General features: G+C 34.4%; 1 protein-coding gene across 8 annotated transcripts in view; it reads left to right on the top strand.

Annotated features, from left to right (window-relative positions):
* The window catches only part of CACNA2D1 (calcium voltage-gated channel auxiliary subunit alpha2delta 1), a 501,837-nt gene that overhangs the window by 277,314 nt on the left and 202,854 nt on the right, over window positions 1–21,669 (top strand). The gene's annotated exons all lie outside the window — the stretch shown is intronic.

Genomic DNA, 21,669 nt, shown 5'->3' with positions numbered 1-21,669 from the left:
GCACTAAATGATATTTAATTCACTTATATAATACATAGTCTTTCATTCTTGATACTTGTGACATTATTTGTTTTTTACTGTTTGTCACTAATTTATGTATTTTAAACAGTCTACTAATGAGAGACTCTATTTGACAACTGCCAGTTTGATTCTCTACTAAACTGATCATATCACTTAACTTGATTGGTATTAATATTATGTAGGTATTGGCTTTGTCTACAACCTTTATCATATATAGGTTAATAAAGATCAATTTGCTATCTATGATATATTAAGGAAAAAAATCAATGATTAAGCTAAAAACATAAGCTCCTAGAGCATCGAGCAAACTGTAAGCTCATCTAGTGAATGAAGGGGCTTGCAATATACTTAGTTGCTTTTAAAGAGAAATGATTTTTTTTTTTCGTTTTTGCAAATAGGCAAAATGCAGCAAAACAAATCTAGCTAAATATATGTTTGATTAATAACATTAAATATAAATTACTCTTCCCTTATCTCCCACAACATAAAGCATGCATGATAAAAGCCGTGTAAAGTCATAATAGATGTATGTCTAGCTCATGTATTCTGCCTAGCATGGATGTAATACCCTTGGTGCTGTTTTAGTTTGAATCTTCAGTAATTCAGAGAACTCAAAATGGACACACAAAATCAAGCTCTGAAATATATAGATTATACATTCCCTGTTCAAAACACCCTTTTTTCTTTGCATTAAAGTAATTTTGTAGTATTTTAAGTAGTCATTGATTAGTTGTATGTCGTTTTCACTTTTTTAAGGAGCAATAATGTGGAAAAAAATTAACTTGGCAAGTAGGGTTGTAGTAATGCCTGTATCATTGGTGTTGTTTTATTTATTTATTAATTTCTAGACATTAGGTTTCATTTCCTAATTATATTGTGAACTCTTTAATATTGGTCTCATTAACACTAACATTTGGCAATGATTTTGTTTTCTATATTGAGGTAATGCGTGGCCACAACACAAACACAACACAAAAACTCTCAATTCAAGTTCACTATTACCATATTTTATTGAATGTAAATCATCAATTGTAAGGCACTTAGTCATTCTATTTATTTTACTTATTTCTAAGAAAAAGCCACTTGGCCGGGCACGGTGGCTCACACCTGTAATCCCAGCACTTTGGGAAGCCAAGACAGGTGGATCCCTTGAGGCCAGAAATTCGAAACCTGCCTTGTCAACATGGTGAAACCCTATCTCTACCAAAACTACAAAAATTAGCTGGGCTTGGTGGTACATGCTTGTAATCCCAGCTACTTGGCAGGCTGAGGCAGGAGAATCACTTGAACCTGGGAGGTGGAGGTTGCAGTGAGCTGAGATTGCGCCACTGTACCACTCCAGCCTGGACAACAGAGAGAGACCCCATCTCCCCCGAGCATCCCCCAAAAAAGACACTTAAATTATGATGCATCAGCAATTGTATCTTAGAGATGTCAAAATGTGAAAAAAATTACCTTGAAATGTAGCTCCTATTATCCATTTTTTCAGTGCATATATCCAAGTAGCAGTAATGCTAAAGAACATTGTGCAAGAGGACAAGTCAGGCCCACAATAATACAAAAGCCATTACTAACTCTTGTATGGTGAAATAGAAACTGAATTGTTTGCCCAGTAAGTATTAAGAGTTCTTAGCAAATAGTGGTCACCATGTGGGAGAATTCTTGAACAAATTCTGTTCCTAATTTCCCCCTTGGTTACCTCACAGTTTATTTAGGGCCTATCAACACACTGATTGATATCAAAAGAGACTGTTAAAGGGAAAACAAGTTAGACCACTTAGAGTCCTGTCAACTCATTTCCTGAGCATCATTCCTGAAGGACCATGAATGATGTTGACAGGACACATGTCTGTCACAGTTTGCACACTGAGAATTGCTATTTCCCATATCTTATCTTGGCAGCCATACATAGTCTTTATGATAGCCCTTCCCTTTGAAATGCCATAGAGTGATAGAAGGTTTAGATAGTGGTCGTTTTTGTGCTTGGAGAATAGAACCTCAGTGAAGACTATCTAATCTTAAGATTCAAATAAATAAAAAGTACAAAAATAATACACTCCTCTCAGCTTTTTTTTTTTGTTGTTGTTGTTTCTAGTAAACTGGATGGTGTTTTAATGCACAGATACAGGAAGGTTAAATAAATCCTTCAAGACCAGAACAGAATACAGTTCAAATTCATGTTTGGAAATTAGAAATCATTAACATTAAATCTCTTGTTTTGTGAAAGCACACAAAACAATTGTAAATTTTCTCAATACTTTAACCAAACATTTAAAAATGTTTAATTTGAAGATAAATCTACCATCTTTCAAAAGGTCCTTCTTTTAAACTTTATAATTCTTTTATCTTTTAAGGTATTTAACAATGTGCATCAGTGCAATATTTCTTTAATGCCATCCTTTAATAATTTAACACTAAGATGATTTAGAAGGCAGACATAATTTCCTAAAAGGTACATTAACATTTCAAAGAGCAATGTAATATTCTGATTCTTCCCTCAAGTGTAAGTAGGCAAGTTTCATTAATATTACTCAGGCAAAATGTTGATTAACATTCCCTACTGTGTAATGTAGAGAAATCTCATGAACAACAAGAATAAAAGGCAAAGCACTAATATGCTGGCAACAACAAAGGGTTCATGCAATTCACACTCTCTCTCAGCTCCATTCAATTCCCAACTGAATATACAATTGAGGGAACAAAGGGCATACACTCTAAATGGATTAAGATTTATGTGGTCATGCATTTACAAGTTCAAACTAATATTTGTAAATAAGCTATGTCTACCAGCTGCCTTCTAGGTCTCCATACAACTTACGGGTGTTAAAGGTGACATTTCATGTCACTTATGATGGACAAATTATTCTATTAAGGGCAGGTGGGAGAAGCAAAAAAGAGCTTGGAAAGCTAATTGTTCCGCATGAAATAATTGCTATTTCTACCAAACAGATCTTTTCCAATTGCATTTAAAATCTCATTTGATTGCATTGCAATGGTTGGTTAACTAAAGCAATTTTGTTTCCAACGAAGCTTGCAAAATTAATTGTACTTACACATGTATAAACATAAGGGGTGTCTAATTTGTATTTTAATAAGTAGGATCTTTATGTATGGCTTATTAGCACCAACTTGTTACTGTGCAGGCAGAGTACAGACGTCTAGAAATTGGCCAGTACATAAAATATTTGAAGAGTCCCTTTTAGCTTCAGCTTCACAGACAAAGTAAATTAAAAAGGGAAAATGTTTCTGGTGAAGTTGTATGTTATTGAGTGTCAGTCAGGCTAATTTAGTTCTCCAGTTATAGCTTTAATTTTGTAATATTAAAATTACTTTGCCAAATCATATTTTGAAATTTTGATATTTAAAATTTTGTGTTTATGTGAGTTAAACTAATAGTCACTGACATTATGTATTTAATCATTTCATCTATCCTTATTCATTTCATGAAATTGCATCGTTTTTATTGCTTGTAGCAGAAACACTTTTGAATATGTGGGATGGGAAAACATACTGTATTTGTTTTACTTAGAATCGAAGACACACAGTCACTTGGTATGAGGTCTTGGATATGAGAGAACTGACGTAGGGTTAAAAAGTGAGGGCATAGCTTGTGTTAATGAATAAATAAGTGAATTTTAATAGATCACCAAAATGATTTTAGGCTCTGGCTTTATTTAGTCCTTCTTAGTTTACACCTTTGGTTGAAACACTGTTGAAATCAAGAGCTTGCATATTTTAATGTTTTTGCAACATTTCTGCTATGTAGGGAAACAATTTTTTATTACGGCTTTTTAAAAATTATACTTTAAGTTCTAGGGTACATATGCACAATGTGCAGGTTTGTTACATATGTATACATGTGCCATGTTGGTGTGCTGTACCCATTAACTCGTCATTTACATTAGGTATATCTCCTAATGCTGTCCCTCCCCCCTCCCTTTATTACAGCTTTTTAAGAGTCTTGAGACTTTATCTTCATCATAAAGATAGATTAAAAGGAGCCATAATGCAAAACTCATTTACCCCCAAATTCTGGAAAACCAATATAATGTAAAGGAGTCAGGTGTATTTGTGTGCCTTACTGTTTTTGTTCATACATACATATAAATGCTGTGGTAAGAGTATTAAAACATTGGCATAAAAAGTATTAACCATGGGCTTAAAATTGTTATACTGGGTGATAACCTATCTCTTTTGTTTTTTATATTGAAAAGAAGCAAAATATTTAACCATTAATTACCTAGGCAAAAACACTAGTTTCACAGTTAACAATTTTTAATATTTTCTAATGATTTTGCTGACCTCAGTTTCCATTTCTATTAAAGCCAAAATGACAATAGTACGTGATAGTACAGTAGAAGCCCCTGCAGTCAGACATTCAAACATCATGATGATATGTCTTGTGATAATGCACACGTAGATATAAATGAAGCTGGTAAATTTCCTTCTTTCTCTTCCTTTCCTCTCCTCTCAGGAAAGGAGGGAAAAGTTAGAAGAGAACAAACATCCTTGGCTTAAGAAATGGGGAGGTAGAAGGTGGTTCTCTATATTTTCAGGACCGATCTGCTGCTTCAGTATCCTGGGATTGAGATGATGAAAATAGTGCTAAATTATTGGGAGATTCCTGGGATTGCTGCCAGTGTTCTAAAAATTTCAGCCATGCAGAGCACCCAGTATCATCCTCATTGATATTTAGGCTGGAGTAGATTACTGCCACCAGCTGGTACCAAATTGCAACAGTCAAAAGAAGGTTTTTAAACTCTGATTTCATTAGCCTCTCTGTAACTTGAGCTGCATTTTATTAAAATTGTTGTATATTTATTTGCATTAAATTGAGAGTATACTGTATTTTTGAACTTCAAAATAAAAAGATTAAGAAAAATACATAAGCATTACAAATTACTGCAATTTTCATTTAATGCATAATCTAAGAAGATTTATTCCATATACGTATTTCCATTCATTTCATATCCTTGTTCAAAAATCCTCAGTGACTCTCCATTTATTAATAGTGTATATTTAGGGTGTACTAAGCCCTTTATGACCTGGCCCCATCTAGTCTTTGCTAAATTTTATATTGCATAATCTCTCCAGCAGCTATTACTGCTGTCCTGAAAACTAAGCTCAAAGCAGAATAAATTACTGGACATTTCCCTAGAACAATATTCTTTTCTTCACTTTCAGATGTTTTGATAATTTCTGCCTAGAAATCTCTTCTGTTTTTCTCCAATTTCTTCATATTTTTGATCAACCAATGTTAGACTTCTTGTCTAACAATACTCTTTCTGTTTTATATGCTCCCCAATGATCAATATATATTTAATTCAAGTATAGCTCACTGTATAGTTTTCCTTTCTTCACTTTTTTTAACTGCTAAAATATAAACTTCTTTGGGATAAAACTGCGGCTAATGTATTACCAAGAAAACCGTAGTCTAGTCCAATATATGACAGCGTAGCCTATATACAATTTTTTAATTAAAAAATAATTACTTGTAGTATTAGGATATCTGTTTTTGCTTGTAAGCATTATTGTCAATATAACTGTGGAGAAAATGAAAATTTAAACTGCACTTCTACATGTCTGAACATACTTCTACACAGCTTTGGTATAGTCATGGAGCCTCAGTCTTGGAGTTATGCAAATCTACTTCAGATTTTAGTTCTGCCAACAACTTGCTGTGCACTTTTAGCAAAATAATAGTCTATTTGAATATTAATTTTTTAATCTAAAAACTCTTGGCTCTGTGATCTCCAGCAGCATCATTATTACTGCAAGATGCTTGATAATTGTCTTTCTCTGCTTCTATGAGTACTATCTCTCTTCCAAGGAAGATATTTCTAGAAACCCCAGGGTTTGTCTCAGGTGTTCACAAGCAAGTTGGCACAGTCTCTTGATGGATATTTGCCTAGTCTAGTGAGCATCTGCCAGCTCCTAGTACTGTTGTGCTATGTTTGCCATTGCAGCATCCCAAACTGTGAAGTCTTTGAGCTGGATTCAATGTGCTCTATGCAAAAATGGGGTGAATGCCCCTATTTCCAACCCAAAAGGTTTTTAATAAGAGACCTGAAGCTCTTTCTCATACTATGTGTGTCACAGAGTTCTGAAGAAAATGGCTCATTCATCATTTATTTAATTATTCTCTCTATAAAGGCAGAAACACCTTTCTTTGTATGTCTTTATTTCTTTCTTTACCCTCATCTTCTCAATGTCCCTATGCATTCTTGTCCATATTTCTCCTTCTTAAGGAAACAATAATCAGTTGACCTCCAGGAACTCAATGCATGAAGAGAGATTCCTGATAATTTTCCAACTCCAAACATATATTGTCATCATTCAGGTTTAGCCTGGGGGGGGGGCCTATTGCTATATACTTTCGTATCTCCAAAAAATTGTTTTTAAATTAAATGACATAATTTATATAAATATGCCTAAAATTTTGGAAAGTCTTTAAAAATGATAACTTTAGTATAGAGGCACTATCTCCTTTCAGATGTATTTCTTCAAAGAATTTGGGAAATGTAGAGACTAATATATAGTTCCATTTATTGTCAATCCTTCAGAACAGAACCCTGGGGAAATCACTGTATTCCCAGGGATAATTTGTGTATGAAGAATAACATCAGATGCTGGAATAATTTCAATGTAGTGGAGTTATAGATATATTAATGGTTTTGCTAATATTACTGTGGGAAAGAGAAAATGTTCCAGGACTTGAAGATCTGGCCTGAGAGTTTTCTTCCTAAAGGGTTGACACTGCAGTGAAAATTGAAGCTTTAAAATAAGGAAGCAAAGTTATGAGGCACAGATGATTAATATAGGCATGGGGTACAGTCACTAGTGGAATACATTTTGACATTGGGAGCTACCCAGGAAAGCTGACGCTGGGGACTGAGGGCTTAGTAGACTGGTTTCAGTGGAGAGAGAATATTTGTCCAGAATACTGAAAAGGGTCTGGATTGGGGTTAAGAGAGTGGACATTGCAACCAGAAGCTTAGTCAGAAAAGATGTCTCTAAGTAGAAAGAAGATGCTTTTGAGAGGTCTCAAAGTCTTTTGAAAACAAATCCTAAAGAATATTCATCTACATTTTTCATCAACAAGTTCTTAAGAAGTTTGTAGCTGGATATTAGTACTGGGTTTGTTTACATATTAAAGAAATGCTATAGAAATTGAAAGGAATGACCAGCTCTCCCCTGCTGTGCAAAATGACCTCCTCCTTTAAAGCTCATGCCTTCTGTTGATAGTCTTGTCATCTTCCAACCTTCCAAAGCAGCCTAGCTGTGGATTTCTTTCTCACGCTATCTTCTCTTTCATTAATCAAAAAGTTTTTTCACTTCATCTTTTCATTCACATACATACTAGCTCCAGTATCTTCTGACATTTAAAAAATCTATTACCCCTTCTAGCTCTGCCACATTTCTTTGCTCTTTTATACTGCAAACCTCCAAAAGTTATGTGGACCTCTGCAGTTTTCACATTTTCACCTTTACTTACTGGCCAGCCCACTCCAATATGACTTTAAATTTCATCTATAGTGAAGCTCTTCTTTGTAGTTAACAACTACCTCTATGTCATCAAATCAAATGAGCATGTTCTGTTTATCTTCACACTTTGGGTTTTTTCATCATTTTAGTGCACCACTTACTATATTTCCTTTCTTCAAATACTTCTCTATTAGAAAACCTCACTTTCCCTGATTTCCTACTTTTCACTACCCATTCCTTTTCAATATTTATTGGTACATTTTTCTTTACAGTACCTCTGTGTCTTTAATGTCATCTAAATTTAGAGCACAATCTTTGCCTTCTCATCTTTAATGCCCATATTCCTCCAAGGACACCTGATCCATATTGTTGGATTTACATATGATTTCACCCAAACCTCTTTTCTGAGCTCTAGGCTCATTCATCCAGTGACATGCTTGCTGTTTTCATTTGCCTGTCTCACTGGCGTGTCAAGACTAACATTCCCAGGTGAACTATTATTTCTTTTTTTTTTTTTTAATTTAAGTTCTAGGGTACATGTGCACAATGTGCAGTTTTGTTACATATGTATACATGTGCCATGTTGGTGTGCTGCACCGTTTAACTCGTCATTTACATTAGGTATATCTCCTAATGCTATCCCTCCCCCACTCCCCCCACCCCACGACAGGCCCAAGTGTGTGACGTTCCCCACCCTGTGTCCCAAGTGTTCTCATTGTGAACTATTATTTCTATTACTTTTTCCCATCAGTATCCTGATCTTCTGTTAAGTTTTGGATCTCAAAGGATATCACTTTCTCCTCCAGTTAATATAGCTCAAATTCAGGAGTAATCTTAATTCTTCTCTCTGCCATAACTCCACATGTAATTCATCTGCAAATTTTGTCAATTCCAACTCTAAAACTTATCAAGCAAGCATTCATTTCTCTTCATCTCCACTAACACCAATTTTCCTCCAAAACATTCATATTCTGCAGGCAGAATAATCTTGAGATTGTTAAATTATGAATCAGAATCCACTACACTATTCTTTGGTATCCACAAAATTGTTTTATAGAATTCTAGTAATGAGGTTCAGTACATGCTACCCCAAAATATTTTAAGCTGAAGGAATCAAAGAAAACCATGAGGGCGTGAGGTCTCTTTGACCTTCCCTCACGTCTTTCTTTCCTGAAGCAGGTCATAAAACCCTCAGAGAAAGGAAGGAAAGGAACATCTTCATCTCTGAAGATACAGGGATACAGAGAAAAATCTCAACGAACAGATCTTGCTGAGTTTGCCCCAGCTTATCTCTATTACATCAAGCTTTTTTAATCCAATCAGACTTCTCCATAACTATCCACTTCCCCATCAAACCTAGCATAAAAAATACTCAAGATGCCCTGTTTCTTTGGGTCTTCATTTCCTTGTGGAGGCTCTTGTGTCACATAAAACCTACATTAAGTAAGTGTATATGCTTTTCTATTGTTAAACTCTTATAGGAATCTCAGCTATGAACTTAAAATGGGATGAAAAGATATATTTTTCCCACAATAGTGACCCAACCTATATATAGGTAAATAAGATTTTTAGTCAGTTAAATAGAAGAGAATGATGAGATTTTTTTCTTGGAATTAAGAAATAATTTTATAAAATAGTAGTAAAGGCCAGGTGTGGTGGCTCATGCCCATAATCCCAGCACTTGGGAGGCCAAGGCATGAGGATCGCTTGAGCCCAGGAATTCAAGATCAGCCTGGGCCACATAAGGAGACCTTGTCTCTACAAAAAATTAAAAAATAAGCTGGGCATGGTTGCACATACCTGTAGTCCCAGCTACTTGGGTGAGAGGCCGAGGTGGGAGGATGGCTTCACCTCAGCAGGTCCAGGCTGCAGTGAGCAGTGATTGTGTTACTGCACTCCAGCCTGGGTAATGGAGCATTTCTTCACACCTTCCACATATCTCCCAAATCTTATTAAATTATTACTTTTACATTAAGGTTTGCCTTATGTTCCATAATAATAAAAATTCTGACAGTATTTGATACTGATTCTATATTTTGATGGATTAAATTTTATCAGCAATACTTTTATGATAGCTCCTCCATTACCTTATTTCTTTAATTTTTTCTTTTTAATTTCATAATTTGATTGGATTTTGTTAAGTATGTTGATCAAGGAGAGTGGTAGAATGCCCTAATCTGAGTTGTTGTATGATTGAGAATATCTGGCCTTTTCATTTTGGACTAGAAGGTTGCCTTGGCTAAGTATGTATTATTTTCCTCAAAATTTTGGGACATTTCTTCACTGTCTTTTGTCATACATAGTGGCTAGTAGGAAGTCGGAAATCAGTCTGTTTCCAGTTTGTAGACTCCTTCTAAATTGAACTGATTTTTTTCCCACTGGTTTCCGAATGATACGTTCTTCATTCTTGAGATTGAAGTAGGAATAATACATCTTATACATCTTATTTTTCATTGTTTGGTGTCTTTGTATTAAAGTTTTAATTTTATTTCAGAGATATAATCTTTCTGCATATTTTTGAGTGTGTGTGTGTGTGTGTGTCTTTGTGCTCTCTTCAGGAACGTCACATTATTTGAGCTAAATTTTCTGTTTTCCATAACTGGTATTTTCTCTTTATTACAGTCTTTTAAAAATATCTTCATTTTTTAACATTACATTTTGCATGATTTCCTAAAGCCTGTCACTAATGATGTCCTTTTCATATGCATCTGTGCTTTGGCTGTGTTCATGTGTCTTTCTTCTCCATTATTGTTTTCATCTGATTTTTTTCTCAGTATTTTGGCAACTTCCTTGTCAAATTACATCAGTTTATAACATCAGATTCTGAACCCCTTCGTCTTTTCTTTCACTTCTTGGGGCCATCTCTCATCACCATTTTAAAGAACAGATCTGTAATTTATCTGAGACTGAAGAATAATGGATATTATTCCTTTTATTTTAGGATCTCATGTGTTTGGTTAGTTTTTCTTTCTTCTTTCACCTTTTGAAAAATAATGGATATGGATGGATTCCTGAATCTCTGAATAAGCTAGTGATTTGATGGAATATTGGGAAGATTAAAAGGAGAAGATGCTGAAGTAGCTTTGAAACTTGGTGAATGGTTTCAAATATCTTACAAAGCATGCTTCCTTTCAAACATTCCAGTCAGTGTTTTAGCATTCAAGCAGTCGATAAGACTTAGGGTAGAAAGGATTAAGTCATGGTTTTTCTTGCAATTTGATGATTACCACTTTTGCTTTCTTACTGGGATTTATTTTGTTCTACATTTTTCAGCTAGAATTTATTAGGAAAAAGTGGAAAACTTCAGGTAGTACAATTAGCTGCATTTTCAAAGCCAAAATAGGCAATGTCAACTTAAGTGTTCCTGAAAATATATGCAGTATCTAATTATCCCCTAGATACCTGCTAGCTATTCTAAATTATGGTCTTAAATTATTAGAAAATATGAAGAAAAGAAAATATGATGTAAACCAGTACAGCAATACAGAGAGCAGAAAATACTGATATTTAAACAAATACCCTAAAGTTACCATTTGCAAATGAGATATATTGATTATACAACATAGAATTTACTGTGCATCTGCCTCTATTCAATAGGATGTTTGCTGTTTAACATAAAGTCTGTCTTATTTTTTGAGCCATGAAGTACCAAAACTGTTATGTTTGGAAGTTACATATTCTAATAAGTAGGACCTCCAGCCAAGATAACAGAAATTTAGTCATTTTTCCATTGTGTAACTTTCAGCCAATTATTTAACCTCTAAGCCACAGTTTCCTCATCAATAAAATAAGACTAGTATTGTTACCAATAGCACAAGTTATTTTGATACTGAATTGAAATTATTCACCTAAGACTTCACAGAGGCTTTTGAGTAGACTCAAGCTTAAATAAAGGAAAATGAATAATGTCACATTGTTTATAAACCGATATTCCAATGTGGGTTAAGCAAACATAACTGAACTTTTATTGGCAATCAAATTTGCTCTTTTTCTTTTTTTGACTTGATTTCCATTTCTCCTGTTTGCTTTGTAATGGAATCTGAAAGGTATATAGCAACCTGTCATTATCAAACACATTTCACATACACTTTACCAGTACATTTCACTGAGACTGATTATGTTAGCAAAAGTGCTAATTCCCTATTGGAACATATTTTTAAAGCTTTGCAAAGTGAATACATGAATTGTTAAGTAAGGAGGGCAGGGCAGTACAGAATAAAAGTATCCATTTTGGTAAATTATATTCTTGCTTTATACAAATATGTGGAAACATATTATATATATTATAAACAAATTATATATATATAGTTTACATATGTTTGTACAAAGCAAGAATATAATTTCTCAGATGAATATACAATTTATCCATTTTGATAAATATCCAGCTTATCAAAATGGATATGTTTACATATATTCAGCATGCTGAAAACATGTTTTCATATGTTTATTCAGCATGAATTTTAAGCTCTAGAAATGTCCCAAAATCATTTCTCCAATCTTAGTGTTTCTATAAATGTCAGAGTTTATTACCTTAGAACTCAACAATTGGTGAAATCTAATAAATTTTATATTTTCACACTTTTATTTGAAAATCTGAGGTATTTATGTTTTGAGCATTTTGGGTTTTGAAACAAAGAACATTAGTTAGACTCAGGAGAGGATAGATTACAGAATGAAAGCTGTAATAAATTTAAAGTGTATGTTTGGCCCTATTGCTAAACTCTTTTTTCAAAATCCTTTGCTGAAAATGACTAGATCATATATTCAAGATGACTTAAACCTACTTCTTTGGCTAGGAGGGAAATGAAATGACCTGACAAAGAGTATCGGTGTTTCTGTTATTTTAATATCATAGATGTTGATCCTGAGGCTTCCCAGAATTGTCTCTATTTTTACCAGATTTTCTCTGAAGTTCCGATTCATAAATTTAATAACCTGGAATTTAATCCCCCAAATTTCTTCTGTCTCACAAGTCTTTGTTTGTGGTGGCAATGGGAAATGATGGAATACATGGATATGGTGGAAGAAGACATGAATAATTTTGATCCACAAATCAATAAAATCACATTATAAACCATTTTCATCAAACTGCCCACAGATAAGCATGAAGAGAATGTTGTAGAAATTTAGATCATGGGATTTCTCTGGTGTGGGGGCTTTATATGGCCTACTTGATTTTGTTTCTTTTTACAGTATTCTGAAAATGTCAAGGATATTTCATTGATGATAATAAATTGTCTTGAGCCATGCTCTGTGACTCACAGTAAAAACAGCAATGACAAGAATAGCCAAGGTCTGGCTACAAAAGCATTGCTTGGCCGTGTTGCAAGCTTTGTGAATTTAGAAAGGTCGGCAATTGTACCATAATTCCTAACTGTGGCTCGGAGAGCCATGGAGCCGCATCCTCCAACGGCTTTACATTCCTTTAGAAGATGTACGATTCAAGGCTACTTGTTGAGCAAATTAAATTCATCAAAATATTTTTATTTCAAAGAATATAAAACATCTATTGTGTGGTTTGATAGGAAATTTACTTAATTATGTTGATGCTAGTCAGTTTGGTAATGTGGAAACTATAACATTTAAGCAACTTTCATGACAGATTAATAATGCATTTATAAACAGGGGCCTTTGAGAAAAAGTTCAACCATATTTAACTCAAGAAAAAGATAAATCTACTCAGCTTTTCATTTCAATTTACCTGTTCATCTCACTTCACAAAGAAAAAGATTTTTAAAAAGTATTTAACAGCTTGATTATACTTGATATTATGCACATTGATCTCTCCTTTTTTAAAAGAAAATAAGTTTATTTACTATTATACTAAAATTATAGTTCTTATATACTTTTAAAGATATACAGGCAAATAAAAAGGGGGAAGATATATAATTTCCTTTTTTAAAAATAAGTAGACTTACAATATATTATTTGCAAATATAGGACAAAAGTTGATAATACAGAGAACTATTTGAGTTGCTTCAAGATTGATTTACCATGTTCTCCCTTGGAAAAGACTGATCTATAGCAGTAGTTTAACTTTAACTGCTTTCAGGCTCCCTTGGAGCTGTATTTGTGGCCCACAGTTGGGTTATAAAGGGCTTCCTCCTGGGATAACTGATACCATAAGTCAATAGAAACCTAGAGTAAAGAGAAGTCAACAAAACAAGTAACTACATAGCCATGATGACACTGATTGTAACTAAATTTAAAAGCAAGATTTTCTGAATTAAAGTAAAAGCATGGAAAATTAAGTTAATCACATGGTATACCAACATATTTCATTCAAAATTATTTTTTAAAAGTATGCCATTAAGTATTATGTAATTACATTTCATGTACAAATATTTTAGATCTTATACATTAACACCAAATCTTATGATGATATAAAAATTCATATGTAATTCTAAATCCACTTTTTAATTTTTAGTAAATTGAGTGTTACAAGAATTAGATGAGAAGGTAAGTAAAATACTTAATATTATCAATGTACAACTATTAACAGTATCAAAGTGAATACGTTGACTAGCATGCTGAATATATTTCTTAGTATTATTTTACTGATTACTTGACTGTGTTTTTCCTCAACTTGTAGTTGTCTGTTTCAGCTGCTCTTTGCGAAATAGTAATTAAGACAGTAATTTTTATACTCTTTCTTCATGCTGATGACATCTTATATTCTGTACCTTTTCACTCTTCGATTGTCATTTTTTAAAAATGTCATCAGCATTATGCTTTGGCTGGCTAGTAGCAGGGAGACTTGTGGAAGCAGAGACCACTTTAGAGTCAAATCTAGCTTTGATGAACCAATTTTCTGTTTGCTAATAGCAAAAAAATACCACATGGGAAGCTCCAGGAGAGAACCTTTTTATACAGAAGTTGAGAGACTTAGGATTTATTATTCTCCTAGTTAAATATGCTTGTTTATAAATATATTTATTTACACAAAAAATGTATGATATGTTTGTAGTGTTATATTAGTAAATGAAAATATAAATTTGCTCTAGAGGAAGTAACTTGAGCATTTGTGGTTGGTAGACTTGGATTCAGATTTCTTGTTTGGTATGTACTTACTTTGAGACATTGGCTTACCTCCCTGAACATCAGTTTCCTCATCTGCAAATTGTAATAATGTATATCTTTTTAATATTTGTGGTGAGTACTGTATGAAATGGTGTATTAGTTGGTTCTTGCATTGCTATAAAGAAATACCTGATACTGGATAATTTAAAAAGAAAATAGGTTTAACTGGCTTATCGTTCCATAGGCTGTAAAGGAAGCATAATGCTGACATCTGCTTGATTTCTGTTTTCTAGGGAGGTCTCAGGAAACTTACTATCATGACAGAAAGCAAGGGGGGAGCAAGGCATCTCCTGTGGGGAGAAGGAGCAAGACAGAAAGGGGAGGAGGGAGGTGCCACACACTTTACACACCAGTTCTACTGAGAACTCACTGTCATGAATACAGCACCAAGGAAGTGGTGCTGAACCATTCATAAGAAACTCCCCCATGATCCAGTCAGCTCTCACCAGGTCCCACCTGCAACACCGGTGATTACAATTTGACATGAGACTTGGGTGGGGACATAGATCCAAACCATATCAGATAGTTTTCATACTAAATCAATAAATGGATAGATACCCCATTATCATTATTGTTTATACCTTGTTTTACTAGAAATGATTTTACAAAGACCAACTAGTATTCATTTTTTATAAAAGGCAAAGATTTATACAATCTGAAGAGAAAACGGAATATGGCATTCAGTTTCTGAATCAAATTTTATGCCTCTACCTCTTTAATTTCAGCACAATACTCTTTTTCAGAATTTATGTGAGCATGTATTTTTTATGTGCATACCATATCTTTTTTTAAAATTTAAGCTCAGGGATATATGTATAGAACGTGTAGGTATTTTTACATAGGTATACATGTGTCATAGTGGTTTGCTGCACCTATTGACTAGTCCTCTAAGTTCCCTCCCCTTGTCCCCCACCACACAATAGGTGTGTTGTTGCCCTCCCTGTGTCCATGTGTTCAACTCCCGCTTAGGAGTGAGAACAGTGCATACCATACCTTTCTACTAATGGAAGGAAAATGGAGTACCAGTTATCTCAGGTTCTTTGTTCTCTGTACATGTACAAAACTTACATGCTTCTTGAAGCATTTGAGTGTTCTGCTGACAAATATTTTAAAAATTAAAAGTGATATTAGACTATTGTCTGCTTTTTATACAAATAGATATAATCATTACATATGCAGATATACGGGGCAGGGTGAGACACACAGACATCATGTGAAGAATCTTTTTCTGTTTGTTGAGAACTACATCCATTATGTTTTTCATGGTTCTACAGGCTTTGGTTATAAGAAGCAGCTTATTGCTCACGGCAAAATCCCATTTATCCTTTTCATCAGATACAGAGAATCATGCTAGCGATCATGATTTCCTTTTCTCCCAGTCTGTCAAGAAGCTTAACACAAGATTTAATGCTTAATTACAGGATTACAAGCTCTGCAACATTATCTTTTTTCTTCCTGCTAAGTGTTTCTCTTTAAAACTATTATCATTGAAATATTTATTTTTAACTGTGCTGTTCAATGGGTGTTTTTTTAATCGTTTGCTCTAAGAGTAGATTTGTATATCTTAGAACAATGATGCTTGGTAAGGTTTGGTTGAGGGAGGGAGGAATTTGACAACTTTTCATCAGAGCTGTTCAAAACAATTTTCTTGATATCCCTATACATAATCCAGTTATAAATCGATGACTAGTCAATTAAGCATCAAGAAGTGGTCATACAAAGCTATATTTAAAAGCTTTAAGGCATTGGAATTTGTAGTCATGATTGTCACAAATAAGTTTATATTATATAGTTAGAGATTCTATTACATAATTCATCAATTTTAGATACCACTTTAGATCCAAGAGTCTTTTCAATGAAGACTGGAGAAAAATGGTTCCATGAGCAACTTTAGATTACGCAATTGAGCATTTGCCTTCTACTTATGGAAATTTGAACTTGAGTTTGTAATGATTAAACTTATTAGAAATAAGATCTAAAAATATTTTATTAATCATATATAATCTCTGACCTAGCTCTTTCAAGTTTCCTGTTTTGTTTATATATGACTTGCTTGCCTTTAGTGTCCAGATTTTTTTTCTCAGTTTTAATTCTTCATTAATTTCTGAGAGAGCTAGGCTCCTGGTCATCTCAACAGAATAACTGGTGGCAAGAAAACTTCAGAAAGGAAAACAGTTATTTAAGGGTCACTTAAAATGCAGAGTTTGCAGGTTTTGCCAAGGTCTCAGCCTTTCATATACCTTTGACATTAAAAATAGTGTCTGTCTGAAAGTAATTTCATTTGATCTAGTGTGCAAGTTTAGAAGGATTGCATAGTCTACTTTGAGTATAACTGCCTGGCTGATCAGGTCACAGAAATCAGCCTAGGTGATCAGTGGGATGGCAGATATAGCCATGTTTTTCTCTTATGAATGTTCTCAAAAGTTAATAAATTACTAAATTACCATTGCAACCATTTTATTGCCTTAGTATGTTTCAAAATGAGAAATTAAATGAACAATGCCCAATAATTCTTCTATATGTAAAATTGGAAGTACCATTGAAGCATGTAATGCATTTAACTAAAGAGTTATTCCAGTTTTCAAAAACAGAAATATACCTTGGCCTTTCTGGGTAATTATGTTTTCTAAAGGCTGGGGCTGTTTGCAATTTTGATGTTACTCCTTTGAGATCATGTTCCTGACTTAATTTCAAAGCTAGTATTTAGTGATGTAGCATTCTCCGCTTCCCAATTTCTGCAATAATATTGAATTTTAAAATTTATCAGAAATAATGTAAAATTTGTATAAATGATATAATACTATCTCATAAATGAAAGTTGCCAGATTTAGTACAGAAAAACACAGGGTTCCCAGTTACATTTGAATTTCAAGTAACTATAACTTTTGTAGAAGTTTGGAATATACTTTTACTAGAAAGAATTTATCATCCAATTTAATTGGATGTCCTGTATTTTTCCTGATAAACCTATTACTGTTAATATTTTCTCAAAGTTTTACGTTTTCTCAAGTATTAACCTTTTCTCAAGGTTTTAAGAAAATTCTTAGCCTGAGCTCAACTTCGTATATTAAGATCTAATTTTTTTTGGTGGGGGGAGAAATCTCTAAACAATTTCTAGATAATAATAGACCAATTATATTAATATAACTGTGGTTTTCGTATCGTTTACATTATGATAAATGAAAAGCATATTATTATATTAACACTTATAAGCTTTGGTTAGTCATTTTTAGGTTTTGCTTGTCCTCTATAAATATATAGCGTGATACATTTAACTTTGGAATATAAAGCTTAGATGTAATCTCACTTGATCTGCTTTCAGTTCACTTGTTCTTCTTATGTGTTTCTAGATCTGCTATGTTTTTACTAAACAGTCCATGAAAGTGGACAAAAATATGCAACACGTTGGAGGAAAAAAACATCTCCTTCTAGTTTTGTAGAGGGAATTGTGTCTATAAAGGTTAATTAGGTGCTAATACATTTTCTTCGTTCTTCTCACCTGAATATTAACTTTGAAATTGCTTGATTCTTTAAATGTAAAATATTTTTCATACTGAGTTTCTTATGTGCTAGAAAGAAGTTAATATGATCAAAAGATGAGTATGTTGATGTGTTCCTTTGTTCAATAACACATCTGGAATCACAGTTTAAAATGTAGACAACTCTATAATTGACTCAGCTTCTCTGCAGTATTTTTGCTCTCCACCGAAGTGACACCAGCCTCTTATGATTGAAGTAGTTTTATTTAGTTCTTTAGCTATTCAGTTTATCTTCTTTTTACCTCAATTTCTTATTTAAAAACCATCCAAATTTCTTCATTTATACTGCTCTGAATTTGGAATTCTTTGCCTAATTGATAAATGAGAAGCCAAAACAACTTAGGATAGATTGATTTGTTTGCAACCACGGTCTAAGAATTGCACCAAGAAAAAGAATGTAGATTTTTAAATTTGTCATTCAGTGTATCTGTATTGCCATGATTCAGCCTTTCCTTGGTACAACTTTGTCTGTAATTTTTTTGGAAATGTATATAGACCTTCATTTACTACTCTAAAGAAAAGAAAATGTTGCATTTGTTAAACAATTATGCATTTTGAAATTAAAATAACTACTATGAAAATATGCCTGAGGAATGAAGCATGGTCCACAGAATTCCCTTTCCTTGCCTCTCTTTTACTTTTTTCTTTTAAATTTGGACAAGAGATGAAATAAAGTATACAATTTAGTGCCTCTCTTTTACTTTTTTCTTTTAAATTTGGACAAGAGATGAAATAAAGTATACAATTTAGGACTATGTTGAGAGACTTTTGAATTTGTTGAGAATCTTTTGGATTGTTGCTTTTGGAAATTAACATTTTAACAATTATGCATGTTTTAATTTAAAAAAAGACAGATTATCTCTGAATCACTCAACAGTTTGAATTTAAAAAGCTATTTGAAATATAACTTAAATACAGTTACTAAAACTAGGCTAAAGAAACCTAAGCTATTAGAAATTTTTGTTTCCAAGCAATTATAAAGTGCTTCTACAATGTCTGAAGCTATTTCATTTTTTTTTCCTTCTGTAACAGCCTTCCTCTCTTTGTACTGTTAACAATTTTTTTTTTTTTACAAAGAAACAGTACAGATTTAAACTGTAATCTATGCTCTATAAAAAACATTGATTTCTATTTTAGTTAAATACAAATGAATGTCATTTAATTATATTAATGAAAGAGAGCAGCAATTGATCTATAGCAGGTAATTTATGTCATAATGGGGAATTTGCCAGCTTGTATTTGGTAGTTGTAAAGGGGTTGATTTAGATTAGTTTGCGGATGTTTCTATTGCAAACATTTATCCTTGGAACATAGTCATTGCTTTTCAAGAATAAATGAATATACCTTAACTTGCCCTTTCAAGATAGAAAAAATAAATGATGCAGAGGTTTTTCCTTTTACAGTTTTACATGCTTCTACAAAAATATGTACTGGAGGTTTCAAAAAAATTTTTTTTTCTTAAGGGAAAGCTTTGCTTTGTTTTCGGAATAAGAGAGATGCCTCTTTAAGTTCTGTTGGGTGCTCACATGAGAAGCAAACTAATCAATGGCCTACTGGGGGAAAAAAAGTAGATGAACCCAGCTACCAGTTTGTGTTTTTGTTTGTTTGTTTGTTTTTTGTTTTTTTTGTTTTGTTTTGATGTGATCTAAAGCAAAGCAGTTAGTGGAAACACCAAACCTTAAAGATGGAAGGATTCTAGAGACCGTATTTGTCAACTGAATCTTCATGTCACAGGGGAGGAACCAAAGCCTCGGGAAGCCACATTGCTAAACTAGTCAATGCTTAAAGTCCTTTAAGCGTTTAACCATGTGCTCAGTAAGCATTTTAAAACACTCGCTGTGTGCCTATAGTAGATGCTGTGTTGGTTCCCCGCCCACATCTCCGCAGCGCATGCACACACACACGTACATGTAGATGCGCAGACAGACGCACAATTTTTTTTTTTTTTTTTTTTTTTTTTTGAGGCGGAGTCTTGCTGTGGAGCCCAGGCTGGAGCGCAGTGGCGCAATCTCGGCTCGGCTCAGTGCAAGCTCCGCCTCCCGGGCTCACGCTATTTTCCTGCCTCAGCCTTCCCAGTAGCTGGGACTACAGGCGCCCGCCACCACACCTGGCTAGTTTTTTTTTTTTTTTTTTTTTTTTTTTTTTTTTTTTTTTGTATTTTTAGTAGGGATGAGGTTTCACCGTGTTAGCCAGGATGGTCTCAATCTCCTGACCTCGTGATCCTCCCACCTCGGGCTCCAAAGTGCTGGGATTACAGGCGTGAGACACTGCTCCTGGGCACACACATACTCATAGCTTCCTACTCTAAGTGTCTGCGCATCTTGGCCTTGAGGGCTTTCTCAGGTGGCCAGAATGTGCAGGAGTGAACACTCAGTGACAGTTGGTATGGGCGGATACTACCTGAGCCTCCGCATTCTTAGGAAATGACAGTTTTGAGTGAAATTCCATATAGCCTCCCAAGGTTCCTAGGGAAACAGCCCCAGTTGTCCACCTACTCTTGACCACAGCTTGTGTGCCTTGGTGTGTCACTTCTCTACTCTCCTATTGGTGTCTCCTGGGATCACCTCCCAAATAAATTACCTATGCTCAAATCCTAATCTCAGTGTCTATTTCTAGGGAACCAAACCTAGGACAGTGTTAAAAACCAGTCAATGAACATCTTATCTATAGAATATTAAGAGAATTCGTCAGATGATTCAACGACCTTATGAGGGAGGCAGGCTTGTTTAGTAGTTAATGGCGTCTAAGCTGTGATGGGCTCAAAGATGACTGAGGGGGTAGTCTCCCAGGGCTCAGGCAGGTGATCACACTATGGTGCGGTGAGTGCACAGACTGAGGCAGGGAGTGCAGCCAATCCCTGACTCAGATACTTGTCCATTTAGTCAATACAACAAACCAGTGATGTGTAGTGACTCTTCTCTCTGATTTATAGAGTGGGGAAATACAAGAAGGTTCAATGAGAGGCATTAAGAAGGGTATCTGGCCGGGCATAGTGGCTCATGCCTGTAATCCCAGCATTTTGGGAGGCTGAGGTGAGTGGATCCCCCGAGGTCAGGAGTTTGAGACCAGCCTGGCCAACATGGTGAAACCCTTTCTCTACTAAAAATAAAAAATTAGCTGGGCGTGGTGGAGGGTGCCTGCAATCCCAGCTGCTTGGGAGGCTGAGGCAGGAGAATCACTTGAACCTGGGAGGCGGAGGTTGCAGTGAGCCAAGATTGCACCACTGCAGTCCAGCTGGGCGACAATAGCAAAACTCCATTCAAAAAAAAAAAAAAAAAAAAAAGGTTATCCGATTTTGACATGAAGCAGGGGTGCTGGGGAATTTTCTGCAGCAAAGAAAACTTCCTGGATGCACCTTTATTTTATTTAATAATGGAAAGTCTTTATTCCAGACTCCCGATAGAAAACGTGACAAATTTCTCCCAAACACACCTCCTTCCCTCTCCCACTGTTTTCTACCTATAATGGGAGCCAGTCCATATATATGTCACTTTTAGCTCTTTCCTTCAGCTTTTCTTTTGCTCTTTCAACTCAACTTTGGAAA

This window comes from Macaca thibetana, chromosome 3 (assembly GCF_024542745.1).
Source record: "Macaca thibetana thibetana isolate TM-01 chromosome 3, ASM2454274v1, whole genome shotgun sequence".
Taxonomy (NCBI): domain Eukaryota; kingdom Metazoa; phylum Chordata; class Mammalia; order Primates; family Cercopithecidae; genus Macaca; species Macaca thibetana.
This window is presented reverse-complemented; position numbering and strand designations above follow the sequence as displayed.